The sequence below is a fragment of the Poromitra crassiceps genome (genome assembly GCF_964638095.1).
Source record: "Poromitra crassiceps genome assembly, chromosome: 8".
In the NCBI taxonomy this organism is placed as follows: domain Eukaryota; kingdom Metazoa; phylum Chordata; class Actinopteri; order Beryciformes; family Melamphaidae; genus Poromitra; species Poromitra crassiceps.
In genome coordinates, this window is record NC_139629.1 from 12018223 (window position 1) to 12036808 (window position 18586).

The window sequence follows — 18586 nt, forward strand, 5'->3', positions numbered from 1 at the left end:
TACAATTTCACCATAATGTATGGTATGGTACATTATCTACCAAAATATCACGGTATACAGTATTTAACAGTATTGATTTTTTTCACCCTTTTAATTAAACGTATTGATTGATTGATTGATTGACATCTTTATTGATAGTGATGACATATATATACTGTACAGTACATACACAGACAGACCATTATCAAAAGGATAAAAACGCAATAAAGCTGGGAGCTTATTTCCATTGCGGTCCTTGAGGTGTCAGTGTGAGATATGAACTGGTGAATGAATGTATGCGTGCGTGTGAGAGCGTAAGAATATAAGTGCATGTTTTAAAGTGCACGTGTAACGTACTATGGCCCATCGGAAAAACAAGCAAGACGATGGGATTTCAAACAAGACGGCACGAAATCATTTTGTTACGTGGGTTTGGCCCCACTTAGGAGACTTTCGGCAGGTCTGAGTCAATGGTTGACCAAAATATTTACAACAACAAAAAATCAAATAAGCAAGCAAACAGTTGAGTTCACTGACCAGCTTTGAGGTAAAAACTGATCATCGTTAGTTGGCCTGGCTCAGCAGAGCTAGAAAGCTAGGACAAACCCCCCCAATCCGACCCTTCCTCTTGTCAGGCAGTAGTCTTGCTGTGTGCACGTTGGGGGACTGATTAATTCTACTTTGCTCGTGTGGAGTCATAGTTCAACCTAGCTTGACTGAGGTGTGGAGTGACTGGAGTCACAGTTCAACCTAGCTTGATTGAAGTTGTGACGGCCCTAGGGCCTCTTGTCTATACCTCTGCCTGTGTTGCTGTGCTGTCATTTGCATTCCAGATTGGTGGGCTAATTGGAAATGGGAAGCACCTGGCCAGTGCTCCCAGGATCCTTTATCTGTTCCCTGGCTCTGCCAGTCTGGAGATCTACTCTCACGCTGCACAGAGGCCACGCTGCTCTCTACTCTTCTTTATCTTTGGTTTCTACACTAACAACACACACCACACATTGATCACTGCATTCATACATTACTTGACACTACTGACACTGACTATCACACTCTATTGTACATTTTGACCATTTATTCATTATTTGTTCAATAAACCTGATTATTGTTTAAAAACTCTCTGTCATCTCCCTCTTTTGTTGCAACCAACGAGCCGGTTGTAACAAACGTGGGGGCTCTGTCCGTTTGAGTAAACCTAGGACATCATTATTGTTAAAGTTATTAACTGTGATAGACTTATTTATTAAGTATTGTTGAAGTCAGTCGAGCGCTTGTTTTCCTCATGGTTAGTGCGCTCGGGGAGATGCATTTTTGAGAGTCTTGGATTGTTTTTGTGCTGTGAATGGTCTAGTGGAGTTAATTGTGTTTTTTCCTCCACTCAGTGTCTTTGGGACAGGAGATTCGCCAGTGTGTTGGGGTAAGTGTTGACTCACCGGTGCGTAATTGCGCCTTGAGGACAGAGTGTTTCCCTGGGTTTAAACAGCGTTTCCCCTTTGGGTTTCGTCGTGGGGTGGCTGTAATGTTGGAGTTAGGTGGATAGAGCATCCCCTTTCCCTTTTCCCTACGTCGGCTCGGGAGCCGCGTCCTGGTCCGAGGGGGTGTGCCGAATAGCGGTCGCTTATAGCTCGTTCCGAGGAGGATGGTGGATGGTGGCTCCACTGGGCGCTGAAAAACCCGCCACTACACTCCATGAAGATCATAGGGGGTGGGAATGGGTTACTTTAGCTAGATTCTGATAGGCAGTCAGCAATAGGGGGGGGACCTCTGTCGGGTGCAGTGGTGAGCAACACGTTGAATTCCCTTGTTTGTTTTTTTTCCTAATTGAGGGTGAATATATATATATAAAAAATGGAGGAATTAACTAAAGCGTTTTCAGAAGAACCATCTGAAAAGTTTTTAGAGAAATGCACTAAAGATCAGCTTGTGGCAATAGCCGATTATTATAGTATTGACGTTGGAGATAAGAGAGCTAGCAAAGATACTGTGAGGGCCATTTTAAAAGTTAAACTGGTGGCTATGAAGGTGTTAAGTCCGACTGGAGATGTTGTGCGTGCTAGCTCCGAAGGCGCTGAGGGCTTGCCTCCGCCAGTGGCAAGTTCCAGTCCTGGGTTGAGTTTTGAGCAGCAGAAGGAGTTGTTAATGCTCCGTGTGCAGTTGGAGCAGTTGGGGCAGTTGGGGAGAGATAAGGAGGTTGAAGTTGAAAGAATTAAGCATAACCAGGAGAAGTTAAAGCAGGAAACTGAGCAGGCCAAAATTGAGCTAGAGAAGCAGAGAATGATTTTGGTTAGTGAGGGGAAGTTGTCAGTGGGTGATTTACGCGCTGATCCCCCCTCCCTTTCCCTGTCGGGAAAAGCGGATGATTTAAGTGATCTGAGATTAGTACCTAGATTTAATGAGAGAGATCCAGAAACGTTTTTTTCTATGTTTGAGCGGCTCGCTGACGTGCGTAAGTGGCCTGATTCCACTCGCACGTTAATGCTACAGTGCGTGTTAACCGGTCGGGCACAGGAGGCATATTCCTCCTTGAGTAACAGCGAGTGCGTAAAGTATGCTTCTGTGAAAGCTGCAATCCTCAAATCGTATGAGCTTGTCCCTGAGGCGTACCGCCAACGTTTTCGAGGTTGGAGGAGAGGGGACAAGTCTCATTTGGAGTTTGCTCGTGATCTGTCAAATCACTTTGATCGCTGGTGCGCTGCGGCGGACGTTAAGTCTCATGAAGAATTGCGCGAATTAATGATTATGGAACAATTTCGAAATTCTGTACCAGAACGTATAGCCACGTATATCAGCGAACGGGCTGTTAAAACAGCGGCTGAGGGTGCAGCCTTGGCGGATGATTATGTCCTGACGCGCGGGGGGCAGGGCTCGAGTGTTCGGGGTGGCAACGGACACCGGTTCAATTCCTCGTCGGCGGGTGCATGGGCTGGGCGTCCGGCCAGGGTGGATCAGAGAAATGATCGTGGTGGGCATGACTCTGACAAAGTTTGTAACTATTGTCATAGACGTGGCCACTGGAAAAGGGACTGTCACGCATTTAAATCTAATAACAAGCAGGCTGGGAGTGGTGGCAGTAGCCCCAAGCCGGCGATGTTTGTTGCACCAGTTTTTCAGCAGGTGCCAGTGCATGATCCAATGGTTAAGTCTCCAGGTAGTGAGTTGAAAGCGCAGTGGTGTAGTCCTGAACTACAGACTTATTTGCCTTTCATAAGTGAAGGCTTTGTCTCTCTGGTAGGGAGAGAGGAAAAGGTGTGCGTAAAAATTTTGCGTGACACAGGTGCGTATGACTCATTTATCTTGGCATCAGCCTTACCATTTTCAGATCAATCTGACATGGGTGCTTACATCCCAGTATTGGGAATGGGGTTGACTGTGCTCCAAGTTCCCCTACATAAGATAATGTTGTATTCTGATCTGTTCCAGGGCGAGGTGGCAGTCGGTGTGCGGCCAGCTTTGCCAGTGGAGGGCGTTACAATGATTTTGGGTAATGATATAGCGGGGAGCCGGGTGTGGGCTGGAGTTGCCCCTCCAGTGATTGTAGCTCCAAATCCGTTGGTTACCAGTAAGCCTGATAAAAATGAAACTGAGTTTCCTGAGGTGTTCACTGCATGCGCTGTGACACGTGCCATGAAGCGCACACAGTTGGATGAAATAGATTCCACTGATGACATCACACAGCAGCATAATGTGACATGTCTTGATATTCCTTGGTCTGTTTCTCACAGTGATTTGGTGGCGGAACAGCGGGCTGACGCGTCTTTAAAAGTCCTGATGGAGATGGCGTGTCCTGTGGGTGAGGCTAAAAGTCGCGCTCAGTGTTATTTTGTGGAGAATGAAGTTTTGCTGAGGAAGTGGGTGCCCCAGTGGGAGCATTATGTGGGTGAACCTGTTTTCCAAGTTGTTGTGCCCTCTAGGTTCCGTAGCATGGTGTTGCAGGTGTCCCATGACGAGTGTGGCCACTTGGGTATCCGGAAGACTTATGACAGAATACTGAGGTATTTTTTTTGGCCTAGGCTAAAAAGGGATGTGGCAGCTTATATAAAGTCGTGCCATACTTGTCAGTTAACCAGTAAACCTAATCAGAGTTTAAAGTCTGTCCCACTGTCTCCAATACCAGCCATAAATCAACCTTTTGAACATTTGATCATTGACTGTGTGGGTCCATTGCCTCCATCTAGGTCCGGTGCTTGTTACCTGTTAACCGTGATGTGTCAAAGTACAAGGTACCCAGCGGCATATCCTTTACGCACAATCACAGCCAGGTCCGTGGTGCGTGCGTTGTCGCAGTTTATTTCTATTTTCGGCGTGCCCAGAATTATTCAGTCTGATCAGGGGTCTAATTTTACTTCTCATTTATTTGCTCAGATTTTAAAACAGCTACGTGTTAAACATAATCGAGCATCTGCATATCATGCGCAGAGTCAGGGCGCTTTAGAGCGTTTCCACCAGACTCTTAAGTCAATGTTGCGTGCATACTGTAATCACATGAACAAGGACTGGGAGGAGGGCTTGCCGTGGCTGCTCTTAGCCGCAAGGGAGGTGGTGCAAGAGAGCACAGGGTTTAGTCCCAACGACCTGGTGTTCGGCCATTCTGTGCGGGGACCATTGGCGTTGGTACAGGATAATTGGAGAGAGCCCAAACCACCAGAAAACCTTTTGGAATATGTGAGTGGTTTTCGATATCGGCTTTATAAAGCCCAGGATGTAGCTAAGAAAAACTTAGCATCTGCACAAAGCAAGATGAAAAAGCTTTACGATCGCAAAGTGGAGAGGCGTCTTTTTGCCCCAGGTGACCAAGTGTTAGCTTTATTGCCTATTGTAACTTCTCCGTTTCAAGCAAAATTTTCTGGTCCCTATTCAGTGGTTGAGAAGTTGTCGGATCTGAATTATAGAATTGCTACTCCAGAGCGTAGGTCTCCTACTCAGCTCTGTCATGTCAATTTATTGAAGCCATATTACACTCGAGAGGGTCCTGAGGTGGATGATCTTCTGGCGGGGGCTCACCCTGCTTGTTTAGCAGTAGGCCTGTTCGCTTCCCCTTATGCTGTGGCAGGGCAGGAGGAGGAGGAAGGGCCGCGGCTTGATGAGGCTATACTGTATGGTAGACTTAAGAACTCAGAGTCTCTGCAGAAGCTAGAGGGTTTATTTAGCCATTTGGGGGCTCCTGAGCGTGAACAACTTGCTGCTTTGATTCGACAACATCCGTGTTTGTTTGGTGACACGCCCACTCGCACTAATTTAATTGAACATGATATCGATGTAGAGGGTGCCAAACCTATAAGACAAAGGTTTTATCGTGTTCATCCAGAGAAACGCAAACATCTTGATGCAGAAGTTAAATATATGCTTGAAAATAAGATCGCACAGCCGTCATTTTCCAGTTGGGCATCACCATGTCTGCTTGTGCCTAAATCTGATAACACACCAAGATTTTGTTCAGATTTTCGAAAGGTCAATAAAGTCACAAAGTCTGACTCTTATCCGCTTCCCCGTGTCGAGGACTGCGTGGACCAAGTGGGGTCGGCTAAATTTGTCAGCAAGTTCGATCTGCTGAAAGGCTATTGGCAAGTTCCATTGTCCAAAAGAGCACGAGAAATTGCTGCATTTATTACACCTAACGGTTTATATTCCTACAATGTGATGCCATTTGGGTTGCGGAATGCACCGGCAACCTTCCAACGCCTTATGAATAGGGTTGTTGGAGATTTGGAAGGTTGTGCTGTGTATTTGGATGATGTAGTCATCTACTCTGATGATTGGGCTACACATTTGGATCGCATTGGGAAACTGTTTGACCGCCTAGCACACGCACGCTTGACAGTAAACCTTGCTAAATGTGAGTTTGCAAAGGCCACAGTCACTTACTTGGGTCGTGTGGTGGGGCAAGGTAAGGTGTGCCCGGTGCGTGCTAAGGTGCAGGCTATTGATGACTATGGTCAACCTGCAACTAAAAAAGAGCTTTCAAGTTTTTTGGGGCTGGTGGGTTATTACAGGTGCTTCTGTAGAAACTTTGCCACAGTTGTTGCACCCCTTACTGACATGCTAAAAGCAGATGTAAAATATGTTTGGTCCTCAGTCTGTCAGACAGCCTTTGACAATGTTAAACAGCTCATTTGTGAGGCTCCTGTTCTTGCTGCTCCACAGTGGGATAGACTGTTCAAACTGGCAGTGGATGCAAGTAACGTGGGTGCCGGGGCGGTGTTGTTACAGTCTGACGATTTGGGAGTGGACAAGCCTGTTTGTTTTTTTTCTAGGAAATTTAATAAACATCAACTGAACTATTCAGTGATTGAAAAAGAGACACTAGCTTTGATTCTCGCTTTGCAGCATTTCAGTGTGTATGTGAGCTGTATGCCTGTGGTGGTCTTCACAGACCACAACCCTTTAACTTTCTTGAGTTCTCTCCAGTGCCCCAACCAGCGGCTGATCCGTTGGGCTTTGCTGCTGCAGTCCTATAGTCTGGACATTCGCCACATCAGGGGGCGGGATAATGTGGTGGCGGACGCGTTGTCTTGCGCTCCTGGCCGGTAGGCCAAAAGATAACATTCTGTTATCGGCTATTGGGGTTACCCATGTAAATAGTGCACATTATATTATATCTACTTTTTCACAATTTGGATTTTGAAAGATTTTTGAAAGTTTGGATGGCCTTGTGGGATCACATGTATACTGAAGTTGTCAACTCTGTTCATTCCTCAGGAGTTGAAACCTGGCAGAGCGTCGGTCAGTGAATCCAGTCGGGTAGGGAAGGGGGAGCGGAGGCTGCCTTTCCCCCACTGCGTTCTGGTGGTGCTGACCCAATGCTCAGGTAGAGGTCTGAGGCTCGCCCTTTCTCTGTTGAGAGGGGGGTGGTGCTGGAAGGACGCTATGTTTTCCTGAGTTTCTAGTCTGTTGATTAGACCTGAAATATGTTGACACATTCTACTCAGTCAGACAATGTCTGGTGACCCTTGGCTGTATCCTTACTTAATTGCACATTAATGTATATTGCGTTTTACTCCCTGCTGTTCTAGAGGCCCATGGACTCTCCCTTCTCCTCTTAATTCGCTTCCAGATTCAGTTGCTGAGGATGGAGGGGGTGGACTTGAGGCTCTCTGGATAAGCGGTGAGGTGTTTAGATTTTTTTGCATATTTGGTAGTATTATTTAATTTTGTAGCTGTGGTCTAGTTGGAACGTTTTCCAGGGTTGCCTTTGGGCCCCTGTCTTTAAGGGGGGGGGTGTGACGGCCCTAGGGCCTCTTGTCTATACCTCTGCCTGTGTTGCTGTGCTGTCATTTGCATTCCAGATTGGTGGGCTAATTGGAAATGGGAAGCACCTGGCCAGTGCTCCCAGGATCCTTTATCTGTTCCCTGGCTCTGCCAGTCTGGAGATCTACTCTCACGCTGCACAGAGGCCACGCTGCTCTCTACTCTTCTTTATCTTTGGTTTCTACACTAACAACACACACCACACATTGATCACTGCATTCATACATTACTTGACACTACTGACACTGACTATCACACTCTATTGTACATTTTGACCATTTATTCATTATTTGTTCAATAAACCTGATTATTGTTTAAAAACTCTCTGTCATCTCCCTCTTTTGTTGCAACCAACGAGCCGGTTGTAACAAAGTTGACGTGGAAAATCAATTATTGTTTAAGTGGGTCAGATTGTAGATTCACGTGGGTATAAGTCCCATTTCTTAAGGTGCACACAAAAGGGATTCAGTAGGGTTCTGCAGCATCAGAATACTTACATATAATATTGTGTGTGTGTGTGTGTGTGTGTGTGTGTGCGTGTATGCGTGCGTACGAGCATATTGCAATATTGCAATACTATCGTATCGTGATACTATCGTATCTGGTGATTCCCACCCCTATTTATTAGATGTTCAAAATGTGTCTTCACAACACAGAAACATCCACTGAAGGACATCTCTTCTCTGTATCAACTTAACAGCAGCAGCAATCATCTAGCCACTAGTCAGAGTCCTGCACCGGGTCGGGGTTCCGCGGGGCCCCGCCGGGTACCCGCAAAAAAATGCGGGGGGCGGGTGTTATTTTGTCTTCATTTTATTTGCGGGTTCGGATCTGGGTAGAATAAACAACATGCGGCCCGGGTCGCGGGTGTTGTATAATATACTGTATGTATTTTTACTTACTTTTTATATAACGATATTAATTCAGTCAGTGTGTAACTTCATGTTTTGTCTGAGTCTGACCTGACGTCTTTGAGCTCAATAATTTCCGCTGGTCCTTTCCTTCCGGGTCAGCTCTCCCTCGCTCCGGTCAGGTATAAACAGAAATGACCTAGACATATGCTAGCTAGCTTGTTGCATTGCATGACAGCTAGCGCCAGCAAGGCTAGCATGTTTCCTTTAGCTGCTGCCTGGCCCTGGCTGGCCTGCTGGCACTGGCACCAGTGACAAAACACCGTCAATGTGCTTAATTGTAAATAACGTTATGCAATGCCTGCCGAGTCCGACTGCACCGACCACCGTTGTTGGCTCTCGTCAGTGACTCGGCCAGAAAAGACCGCTATTTGCTTCCTGTGTGAATTGTGAAACGATCGCAGTTACTTTGGTTATGTTCACTTCAAAAAAAATTATATTATGCGGAAGCGGAGCGGGTCTCATGTCTGCGGGGCGGGGTGGGTTGCGGTACTGATTGATCATATGAGCGGGTTCGCGGAGCGGGGTCGGTACTGCACGTCGCGGGGCCGGGCGGAACCGGGTCTTGAAAATCAGACCCGCGCAGGACTCTGCCACTAGTTGTCAAGCATAATCACCAATAGGCTAAAATCTCAGTATGAGAGCTGCACTTGGTGTCCTGTATATCCCCCACTAGCAATGTAGTGTTTACACAGTTATTCAAGGCACACACAGAATCTTCTGTCATTGTCATTTAATGCTGTAAGAGGACTTAGCCTATTTACCATGAGTCATGAGCTATTTAGAAAGCCCTGTGGCAAGAAGGATGGCTTTACCCATTATCAACCCACTTGTATCATAATCTTGGTAATGTAACCACATGGGCAGTGTTTACCTTCTCTATATGTTTCCCTCGCTGAGAAAAATCCTCCCTTTCTCTGCCTGCAGAAACTCCGCCCCCACCAGCTGCAAGTCATTAAGGCTCATTTAGGCTCTGAATGCAATTCTCCGTGGATGTACTTAAAAAAACTAAAACAATAACAGCCGCCCTTGGAGCAGATTCTGCGTCTCGAGCAGAACTTCTGCAGTTCCATTGTGACGTTAAACGCGTCGCAACGCAGCGTTTTGCCAGAGGAGGAAATGGGGGCTCTCCGTGTGGAAAACATATAGCAAACGTAAACAGTGCCCATCTGCTTATATTGAGGACATTATAATGATCCAAAGTGGGTTGATAATCGATAAAGCCATCCTTTAAGTGTCTGCTTATTATTGCAATGTTAAAGTGCACTATACGTTTATTTCAAAGGTTTTTTTGTCTAGCACTTGTGATGGTGGTGGAGTTTCTATGTGTAGGTCAGGATACTGCAGGTGTTTTACGGCAGACAAGCAGCTTTCACCTGCCACACTTGAAACCTGACATCTGCCCAACACAGGCAGATTTGTGCCCCTCTGGAAGTGAGCTGGCACTGGACCAGCCTGTGCCTGGTACTATCTGCATGCTACCTGCCTCTTATCTACCACTGGCAGCATACTATATACTGGCACTGTGCCACTGCCCACATTGAGTTATGTTATCTGGAAGGAAGCTTACATGTTTTAACCTACAGGGGAAAAATGCACTAAGTTCAGGATCTTTAGGAAACCTTATTACTTGCACGGACACACTACAGTACCTGAAGTCGTCAGATCGCTGTTCTGTTCAGAGTCTTTGTGTCGTGGTGGTTTTCACACTATCTGACTGAGCGGCGACAGAGGATCACACACATTACACGATGTTTCACCAGGAGAATCCCTGACGAGTCCACAAACGCAGTCTCACACAGGTCTGCTCACACAGGTCTACAGTCTCACACAGGTCTGCTCACACAGGTCTACAGTCTCACACAGGTCTGCTCACACAGGTCTACAGTCTCACACAGGTCTGCTCACACAGGTCTACAGTCTCACACAGGTCTGCTCACGCAGGTCTACAGTCTCACACAGGTCTGCTCACGCAGGTCTACAGTCTCACACAGGTCTGCTCACACAGGTCTACAGTCTCACACAGGTCTGCTCACACAGGTCTACAGTCTCACACAGGTCTGCTCACGCAGGTCTACAGTCTCACACAGGTCTGCTCACACAGGTCTACAGTCTCACACAGGTCTGCTCACACAGGTCTACAGTAGGGATGGGCATTTCTAGCAAAAACACTATTCGAAATTCGCTGGCCAAATTCGAATTCAAATTCGAATTTAATTCGAAATTCGAAAATAAAAATAAAAATGTAAAAAAAAAAAAAATGTTTTTTTTTTTTTTTTTTTTTTTTGTGAGTGAAATGTTGCATTGTCTCCCCTGATTCTAAGTCTACGGCTTTATTAATTAATATAAAAAGCTTCTGCTGTGGATTTTTAGCTCAAACAAGCATTGCACCACTGAAGTAAAGAACATGTTACATGACATTGACATTTTCGAAAATAAAAAACAGTTTTGACAATCATGAGTGGTTCATTAAATATTTAGTAGGCTCAGGTCTGAGTGCCAAAGGGGTGCCAAAGTCACCCCCTCTCCCTCTTCATGGGATTTCATCCGCCATTCATTTTTCCATAAACCTTGCTTAAAATGCTTATAAAAATTGTTTTACTTGCTCAAACCAAGCGATTTGACTATACTTAGAATCGGGGGAGACAATGCAACATTTCACTCAAAAAAAAAAAAAAAAAAATTTTTTTTTTTTTTTTTTTTTTTCGAATTTCAAATTTCAATAATAAAAGTCGACCTTGATAATAACAACGATTATTCGAAAATTCGAAATTCGATGCCCATCCCTAGTCTACAGTCTCACACAGGTCTGCTCACGCAGGTCTACAGTCTCACACAGGTCTGCTCACACAGGTCTACAGTCTCACACAGGTCTGCTCACGCAGGTCTACAGTCTCACACAGGTCTGCTCACACAGGTCTACAGTCTCACACAGGTCTGCTCACGCAGGTCTACAGTCTCACACAGGTCTGCTCACGCAGGTCTACAGTCTCACACAGGTCTGCTCACGCAGGTCTACAGTCTCACACAGGTCTGCTCACACAGGTCTACAGTCTCACACAGGTCTGCTCATGCAGGTCTACAGTCTCACACAGGTCTGCTCACACAGGTCTACAGTCTCACACAGGTCTGCTCACGCAGGTCTACAGTCTCACACAGGTCTGCTCACGCAGGTCTACAGTCTCACACAGGTCTGCTCACGCAGGTCTACAGTCTCACACAGGTCTGCTCACACAGGTCTACAGTCTCACACAGGTCTGCTCACGCAGGTCTACAGTCTCACACAGGTCTGCTCACACAGGTCTACAGTCTCACACAGGTCTGCTCACGGCTTCATTTCTAAACAGACACACGCTCCGCTCGCACAACATGTATGGTCCATTCTACCCCATTGGTTCAAAGTCAGAGTTAATAAAGGAAGGCTTTGCCCATTTTCAACCCGCTTTGTATCATTACAATGTCAGTAATATATGCAGATGGGCAGCCTTTACCATGTCTTCATGTTGTCCTGCACCGAGAGAGCTCTGCAGTTTCTTCCAGGCACTTCCGTGTCAGAATGACACGTTTATGGATTCTCAGTAAAGTCACCCCTGTCTGTCGTGTCCTCTCATTGGCTGTAGCACGTCGATGGCTCTCCCAACATGACCAGATATTTCGCCTGCATCTGTTGAGTGTCTGTGACTCCACTGCGAGCTCTCTGCGTCAATCAAGCGTTGATTTACGAGCACCGAGCCAATGTCAATTTGTCGAATGTCACCAAGGGCTCTCACATGGGTATTGTAGTGTAATCTGAATTTATCTTAAGCCAGCAGAAAAGTAAAGAAGATGAAGACCTGCCTTTTTGTCAACTTGTCTATAACAATGTTTCAATCTACCACAGTCCTCCTTGTTCATTGCTGTCAAGGGCCAAGATGCGATATCTTTTGAAAGTCTTAATTCACTAGGCCTATTTATGTCTTGTACTTTGTGAGCTTATCTACTACATACTGTCTGTGTTTTTGTATGGAAATGCCTTGAACTGAGATGTCTGCTGAAAGTGTTCATGGGGGTACACAAATGAATTGCTCCTTCCACCGTAATGGAATTGAAGTCTCTCCAGGCACTTTGTGAACTACTTTATGTGTTTACTTCCAGTTTTCCAGCTCATGCTAGATGAGGCCTCATTATAGCCTGCCAACAGTGAGCAAAACAAGTCTCATTATGTTCGGGGTACCCAATCAACAGCTGGGCCATTTAGTGTAAGTCCACAAGGGATCCACACAAGTCCAACATGTTCTTCTGTTTTGAATATGAAAGCGCGACCAAATTGTTCCAGAGGGGATACAATCTGAATAAGTCCAGTAGAACCATCGCAACTGTGATTGCGACAGTAGTACAAGCACTGAGAAAATTGGACTCAAGGCCCTTATGTATCGTTTAGAGTCAGTGTTCAATTGGCATACATCCAACACATCTAGCACATGATACGTTTAAAATCTTGACCTTAACAGGCGCATGCGCAGTTAAACGAGGAAGTAACTTTGGTTACAGAGGGAACCCTCTTTGTTAGTTCTCGCTGTGGATTTACTTCAAAAATGACTGTTTCCCGTAACTTTGGATTATTATTTCATCGTGTGGTGGGTACACGAATCACAACATGTAAATGTGAGTGTTTCTGGCACTGTTAGAATGTGTATTTGTTGGGCGACTGAACGTGGGTAGGCAGCTGTACCATACTTCCATTGTAGTGCTAAACTAAGTAGCAGTGAGGGGTGAAACGCACTTTCTAATGCACGCACAGTGAAGACAAGGCATCCACATTCTACTTTTACTATCGGCAATATGGCACATAAGCGAATCTCTAAAAAAGTTTGCGTATCCCTTTAAACCTAACCAATCATGTCTCATGTACCTCGGCTGATTCATTCTAGCATTGAGTTGAAACTCCCCCCTGCCCTTCCCCACACACACACACACACACACACACACACACACACACACACACACACACACACACACAGTGCCCTTTCCCTCCCTGACCTACAGGTGGCACTGTTGAAGTATTTAATCAGAATTTCAATAATGGAATTTTCCAAAAAAGAGATAAACATATGTTTATTTTATTAAAAATATATTATGTATAAAATCTTCCTCTTGCTTCTCAAAAATAAGAGGAGGAGCAACCTCCTCTGCCTCTATGGACGGCCTCCACTGCTGATCCCTCAGCTCAGATTAATGCAAGACCTTCCATATGTGTGCACACTCTTTGCCCTTTAAATCGCTCACTGAATGTCATTCCCTGCAAAAAAGCCTCTTTCATCTACCAACTATATGGTAGATAGAGGGTGGCACATCATGGAAAACCTTGGTCCTCATTCATCAAGTGAGAAGACAACCCACTTTAATCTTAAAATGAGTGTGTACCTTTTTTTGCTACTAATTTGAATTTATGCCATCTGAGTATGAGTATGCTTTGGAGATTTGCTGGTGGTACTGGTATCAGATTTCAGCCGTAGGCCTATACGAGACTAAAATACAGAAACACTGTGCAAGGATTTCCCCAATTCTGAAATATGATACTCCTTTTAGAACATTTCAGCACCATGGCCTCTACTGAGAGGAGTAGAGAAGCGTGGCAGGGGGAACTTGGCATTGACTTATCTGGCATTATATGGGATAGGACTCTGTGATACAACTGTGCTCAGTTAATAGTAGACACCAGCTGATCCAATTTAAAGTCGCTCACCAACTTCACTATTCTAAACATAAGTTGCACAGGATCTGCCCTTCTGTCTCACCACTGTGACAGATGTCAGGTGTCAGAGGGCACTCTGTCTCATCCCTTCTGGTTCTGCCCTTCACTGACAGGATTCTGGGCCAAAATATTTGACTGGTACTCTTAAGACCTACAAAAAATAACCCTTCAGCCGGAGGCAGAACTCGCCATCTTTGGCTGCTCGGAGTCCTCTCTGAACTTCCCTACAACTGTGCAACAGTCTCTGACACAGGGGACAACTGTCGCGGCTGTCGTGGCTGGTAGCCACATTTGGTACTTTGTATCGTTGGATACTGTATGCAAAGTTTTGTGTTCAGGAATGTTATTAGCAGCAAATAAGGTCCATTGGTACGTCCCATGATAGTTAAGGCTCCAGCATGAAAGTTCAGGCTCATGTTTCCTCCTTATTTTCAGGCAGACACGTGGACGTATACTGTAATTCAGTAGAAAATTCACTCTGGATTCATTTTCACGGTGTACAGTAAGTACAAAACAAAAAAAATAAGGCTTTCATTATTTTTTGGGCGAAGCCTTGACTGACATCGAAACACTTCTGCCTCTGATTACTTCATTCAGTCTACAAGTTAATGTTGGTAGACTGAATGTAATTAACAAATTAATCTTGCCAGATAGACAAATAACGGTTTAGGTTTAATTCAAATGATCAGTGCAGCACTTTGCAGCACTTTGAAAATAGGCTTCTGAGTATCTTGTCCATTCCTAAAAGCTTGTGACTAAAGTGTGTTTTTTCTTTCTCTCCTGCCCACAGCAGACGCAGCACTCATGAGAGTCCATCAGCCATTAGATGAGTGAGGCGCAACAAAGAAAGCTGGTCATCAACGATCCGCAGTATCAGTAAGCCCCCTTATCTGCTGTCTGACACACTCTATAAGCTCTCTGTGAAGCTATTGATCATCCTCCTATCTCCACCCAGAAGCTCCCAAAGCAATGTGTACATGCTGCTCATTGTTTGTTCAGAGAATTCCTCTGCTCTTGATGTTTTGGGGACAAAGCGGTAATGCACAATGCTTCTCCAGTGGTACCCGGCTCGGACTCTCTATTTGTGTTGAGGTCCATTTGACCCTTTGGTCCTTCTAATCCTCTTACCGTGTTTATTTAAGCTTTGCCATTGGCAATGATGGCATATGTAGCGCCCTCTAGAGTGCATCTTTCCAGCATTGAAAGCTTACGGATATGGATGAAACGGAGCGGTACCACACACACTCACACATTTGATTCTCTACTGCCCACTAGTGGATGTATTGCGTAACATGATAGCATGAAAGACACATGGAAGTATGTGGGCAGTGACGGTGACACCATTTGAAACGGATGCATTTATTTTCGTAGGAAAATGGAGCATAATAGACTACTTGCACAACTCCACTACTTCCTGAAATGAGTAGGGCATCTTGGTTTCCTGTCCTACACTATTGGATGAACTGATTAATGTCAGGTGTGCCTGATCACTGTTGTTGTGACTGCAGCAGTCAGGCACACCTGACATTAATCAGTTCATCCAATAGTGTAGGGCCGTTTCTCAATACCAAGAATGCATTCTTGTTCTTGTGTTCTTGGGGAGAACGTTCTTGCTCGTCGTTCTTGGAAGAATGAACTTGCTAGGTCACAAGCACACATGACGCTGTTGGCAGTTTGAGACGATGCGTTCTTGAGGGTATTGCGCAATACCAGCGCAGAGGCTGCCTGCAGTACTACACAAATAAAAAGCTCAGCTGATGTAGATGCAGCCAATTGTGCTCTGGAACTTTTTGCCATTTTTCGCCATAAATGTTCGTAAGTGGCACTTATTGAAACCTACTACCCTGCTTGTAGGCATCAAACGTCATCAGAAATTAATTTAGTGATGAAATAAAACTTTAAATTGTAAAAAACTTCCCGGAGCTTATGGGGTCTTCTCTGCTGCGTTCTGCCTCTGCTTATGCTGAAATGCATGCTGGGATATCTGCCTTGCCAAGTTGACACAAGTCACCAACCAGAGCATCCTCGGTAAAGTGGGCGTGTCGAGAACACATCCGGGAATTTTAAGCGTTCTTGGCGAAATGTGAACTTTGTATTGGAACAGTACTTGGGCTGCCACTGATGACGTTTCACAGGGACACAAGAACGCAAGAACACACAAGAACGCTTATTGAGAAACGGCCTAGGACAGGAAACCAAGATGCCCTACTCATTTCAGGAAGTAGTGGAGTTGTGCAAGTAGTCTATTGGGCCTTTAGAAGTGACTTTCCACGCCCACTAGCCAAAAGGGGGCGTGGCAATGGCCGTGGCCAATCACTAAGAGGCGCTTAACCTCCACAGTCCACACGGATTCACGTAACACCACGAAACTTTGCAGAAAGGTTGGTCATGGGCCAACGTCAAACTGATGAACTTTCTAACGCCTACTGGCCAAAAGGCGGCATGGCAAGATTGACGGTAGCCAAACACAAAAAGGTGCCTAAGTTCTAAACGGATTCACATAACACGCCGTGGCTGAGGTATGCCCTCTACCGAGTGCCCTCTAGTAATGAAATGTTATGATGTAGCACTATAGTTACCAAGGAATTTAACATTCTTTACACTTAAGTACTGTTCATTTTCAACGATTTCTTACATTCACGCACGCTCTGTTAGCTATGTTGGAAAGAGGGATTACATCACAATTCCCCTATTTCTTGCTGCATCTATCACGATTTCTCAGACTTGATCATCCGCCATAATAAGGTGTTCATGTGGCACTTAACTGACACCACTTGAATGCAACATAAATCCCATCTCCAGTGCTGTGGAGCTTTTGCCTTATATTCAAGTGCCTTGTCTTCTTCTCATTGCTGAGAGTAAACATGGCCTGAAAAGTCTTTTGATAAATTGTTTCGCTCGAGTGGAGCTGGCCAGGATATCAAAACCAGTAAACAGTAAACACATTTAAAACAGTTGCTGACAGTAAAATATGGCCCGATATAAATGACTTTGGACAGATTTTATGTTGAAGCTGGGGAATGTCTTATCATGCAGCAACAGCGGTGCAGATTAGAAGTAAATTATTGAGGTAGATTTGGGCCATAAATGGGCCATTGAAATCCCTCTTTGAGATTTATGAGTGTGTCGCACCAGTTAAAGTGGCATTCCTTTGCCCTATGAAACACGTCTGCCACCTGAGGCAATTGCAAATGTAATGGGTTCCTGCTATCATGCGTCATACACCGTATTCCACACACAGAGTTGCCAAGTTTTTAGAGTTGATCTTGTTTTCAACTTCAAATATCCTTACTTTAAACACCAAATCAGCGAGTACAGAGTGATACCTCTTGTTGGAACAATGTTTACTGTCTTCTTTCTTTCTTTCTTTCTTTCTTTCTTTCTTTCTTTCTTTCTTTCTTTCTTTCTTTCTTTCTTTCTTTCTTTCTTTCTTTCTTCTCGGTGGTGGGGGTGAGGGGTGATTTTGATTATTTGGATCGAAGAAATTTGATGAAAACATTATGGAAAATCTAAGAAAATATCCCGTCATTCTTCCATTGCTTGCATTCAGATCTTCAGTCTACTAGTCTCTCCACAGTTGCAAGCACTAAATCACGTCATAAGGGGCTGACATGCTGAATGTGATCCACTGCAGTCATCTCAAACCCCACTGACATTATCATATTCATCATCAACACCAAACACTGCAACTTTGAACAACACATTGGGGTATTTTCTTCTTCTTGAGTTGGGGCTGTGTGGAGTGTAGCGACACTTTTCATCAGTTCCACATTTAAAGTAGCGTTGGCACTTTGACGAATAGATTGAGAATACTTTGAACGTTCATTTAAGGCCTCTGAATGCTGGTAAGGCTCTTCAATAAATTGCATTCAGAATATATGAATTTTGAGCATGAAAATGCATAGGATCATGAATATAAGCCCTTTTTATGTTTGTTTTTTTATGTTTTGTATCCGTTCTGCGATCTGAATGCTTTGCAATCATTTTTTGTTTTATATGCTTGAGCAAGTGGAGGAGGCCTATGTTCCGACAGTAAATTGTCATTGATTGAGTCTGGAGTTTCTTCATATGGGTCAAAAGTTACCAGTTAGAGAAATATACAGTGGCAGTTATTATAGTTGCTTTAATACCTCACCTTGTGGAAATGCTGTTCTGTAGAGAGAACACAAGGTGAATGATTTGCTGTTGTTGATGTACTGTACAAAGTGGCCAATGAGGTTGCTGTTGTTGATGTACAGAGTGGCCAATGAGGTTGCTGTTGTTGATGTACAGAGTGGCCAATGAGGTTGCGTGTTGCTGCCTGCAATGCGTGGAAGCATCCATTTCTCATGGATCCAGATGATGGCCCTTGACAAATCTGTATAATCTTTATCCAAACATTTCAGAGGAGCTGTCATGTGCCTCCACATAAGCTGTGCTTGGTCAGCTGTTTCCTCTCCCCAGGAATTCACATGACCCAGTGAAAAACCAGACTTCTCTGTCTGAGTTATTTTTGCAGTGGAAAACCCAGCCTGAGACGTGTTATTCTTACAACTCTTAGATAGTTCCCTGGATTTGTCGAGGTAAACAATTCTGTCTCGAGTAGCAGCTGAGATGCCCGGCTGGCCCCCGGTTCCTCAATCTCAATGAAAATCAGATTTCCATACAGGCGTAATTTTTGATAAACTGACCTCATAGTTGGAATCTACATCGTTGCTTTTGAAGAGTCAAAAACTAT

The 18586-nt window shown here is 44.8% G+C and overlaps 1 protein-coding gene across 3 annotated transcripts in view; it reads left to right on the forward strand.

The window, feature by feature from the left end:
- The window catches only part of gulp1a (GULP PTB domain containing engulfment adaptor 1a), a 129009-nt gene that overhangs the window by 40358 nt on the left and 70065 nt on the right, over positions 1-18586 (forward strand). For all 3 annotated transcript variants that reach the window (XM_083642394.1, XM_083642393.1, XM_083642395.1), the window contains exon 2: positions 14660-14745. The gene's annotated coding sequence lies outside the window, so the exon portion shown is untranslated. The remainder of the gene's footprint in view (positions 1-14659; positions 14746-18586) is intronic.